Source organism: Etheostoma spectabile, unplaced genomic scaffold (assembly GCF_008692095.1).
Source record: "Etheostoma spectabile isolate EspeVRDwgs_2016 unplaced genomic scaffold, UIUC_Espe_1.0 scaffold273, whole genome shotgun sequence".
In the NCBI taxonomy this organism is placed as follows: Eukaryota; Metazoa; Chordata; class Actinopteri; order Perciformes; family Percidae; genus Etheostoma; species Etheostoma spectabile.
In genome coordinates this window covers 646315-648878 of record NW_022605577.1, presented here as the reverse complement: position 1 = coordinate 648878, position 2564 = coordinate 646315, and the positions used below count along the sequence as shown (strand labels likewise).

The following is a 2564-nucleotide window of genomic DNA, read 5'->3' as shown; positions in this document are numbered from 1 at the left end:
CACACACACACACACACACACATACTGCAGTGTCACCTGTACATTCAGTGTGCAGAGTTGTGTAGATTTGACTGTACAGTTTGTGTTTTGAGTCTTTGCTGAGCAGGAAAACCCTGTGTGACCCTCAGAAATATGTCTTTCTGTGTTGTGCAGTGTAATAAAGCACTGGGGGGCATCAGTGCTGCTCTCCCGCAGTGACCAATGTATCTGACAGTCCAGCTGCACTGCACCCGCCTTCCCCGCCCCGATCTGGCCAACACCACAGAGGCATCACAGCAGCACAACTATCAGTCGAGCCTCTAACTACTGTTATCCGCTGTGTTTAAATGTGTGTGTGAGGCGGGTGAGGGTGAAGTGGGTGTGGGAAGGGAGGAGGGTGGTCGGTGTTTGGATTTCTCCTCGTCCTCCCTACACACACACACTCTGTTTTGACTTCCTGCCTCTGTGACTCAACCCCAGCGTCCTGCCGTGAGCGTGGATGCATTTCCCAAAATGTGGACATAGTTATTTTAGAGACTGGAGGAACTGGATTTGTGTGTGTGTCCTTTAAACTGCAGCTGGTATTTGGCATCTGTTTTTCTATTTTCAGAGGAAGCTAAAGTACCAAAATACCCGCTGCAGGCTGCAACCCTGTCATTGTGTCGAGGTGAAAATGAAACAGTTGGTGTAACCAATGTTGGAGACATTTTCACAAAAATACAAATATAAAATGCCAGCCTAAATACAGTGAAAAGATGATTCTCATATACTGATTTGATTGATACATACAACACTGAATTTGATTGATACATACAACACTGAACTATTTACAGTATATACCATTAGTTCCACAGTGTATTTTTACTCAGACGGTTGGGAACAAGAAAGAAAAAAAAAAAGACATGAAAGCTTTTATATATTTCAGTGTCTCAGTTTTTCTTACATCAGAGGTCAATATCCTCAGTCTGTGGCCTCAAGCCGCAGTTCACCTATCAATGTCATCCTGCTGCTTTTGACTGACAGGTAAATTATATGGCGGTCACGTGCGGGCGCAGGGGATGACTGCATTTATGTTGGGCAAGGACTCTGCAGCACAGATTGTTCCAGGTCTCCAACGTAAAGGGGATTTTCTCCAAATCACATTATTGCTATCGGTTAATGATACCAAGGACGAGTGATGTGCTACGGGCTTATACTGTAGCCTTCTGTTGTTGTAGGTGACATGTGAGACCTTGTGTACTGGCCAGATTGGTGTCTCGTTTTAATTTTATGGTATATCTCTTAGTACTGCCAAGAGGGACGTTAGAGAGTCCACGGTTGCGTATTCGTTTTATAGTATATGTAGAAGTATTAGAGTGACTATAAGCTCTCTTGGTGGTGTAATATCTGTTGATGCGCATCAGAACTGTAGTTGTACAAATACCATTTGGAGGTAGAGATTATAGAATAGATGTATTAAAGAAATATTCCTATTGGTTGAGTTCTCAATGGAAATGAAAATTAACCGAATCTTAGTTAAAGTTGCAAGAACATAAAGAGGAGCTATCTGCAGTAATGTCATGGAATTTTTTATGAAGTGATAATATGTTACTGTGGTGTTTACAGGCTGTTACGCTGCCCCCATGTGACCAGAAAAAGCTCTATTCATGCATGTGTACATTTATACTGTGGTTCTTTTTCTACATGTCTCCCATTTCAAAGGGCCAAATGTATTTGGTTCATAATTTCCCGCATTCAGCTGATGAAATATGCTGATGGAGAGCAACATGGGCTATTGAACACGGTGCAAATGATTTCCATGATTCTTCTCTATCTTCATTTATTTAGCAATGACATGAAGAAAAGGCCGTTTCATTCTGTTCTCCACAGTGAGAGTGTGTTTGATGCAATGCATTCTGATCTGTGGGGAAAACAGCACTTTCGTCAGTGCCGGAAGAAGTATTCAGCAAAGTACTAATACCACAGTGTAAAAATACTCTAAGACGTAAAAGTCCTGCATTGAAAATGTTACTTAAGTAAAGGTATAGGTATGCAGAAACATCCTCACGATTTAGAAACTGGAAACAATAAAAAAAAAGTTCTGTCAATCAACCAATCAAAGTGTTTAATCAGCCTATCATTTCAGATGTACTTATGGGCTTATTGTTGGGTAGCTCAATGTATAATAAAACATCATATTTTATAAACAACATGTTTTTTGTGTGCAACATTAGCAAGTGAAACTTAAAGTAACGAGTAACTAAAGCTGTCAGATGAATGTAGTGGAGTAAAAAGTAATATATTTCTCTCTGAAGTAGAAAGTGGCAGGAAAAGAAAATACTCAAGCAAAGTATTTAAAAATACTTAAATTTGTACTTAAGTACAGTACTGGAGTAAATGTACTTAGTTACACTCCACCACTGAGTTTCATAGGCAGATAGATATGTGTTCTTAGTTATAAATCATTTAATTACAAATGGCATATGTGATATTAGGATGTTTGGACTTAACCTTCATGTTGTTCTATTTCAATGTTCTTTTTAATTCACCAAAATAACACGATTGACTCCACACAACGCTCTTTGGCAAGTACAAATCTCTACTTT

At 39.5% G+C, this 2564-nt stretch overlaps 1 protein-coding gene across 1 annotated transcript in view; it reads left to right on the top strand.

The window, feature by feature from the left end:
* gabra4 (gamma-aminobutyric acid type A receptor subunit alpha4) overlaps positions 1 to 2564 on the top strand; it is a 25749-nt gene that overhangs the window by 15079 nt on the left and 8106 nt on the right. The window lies entirely within an intron of this gene.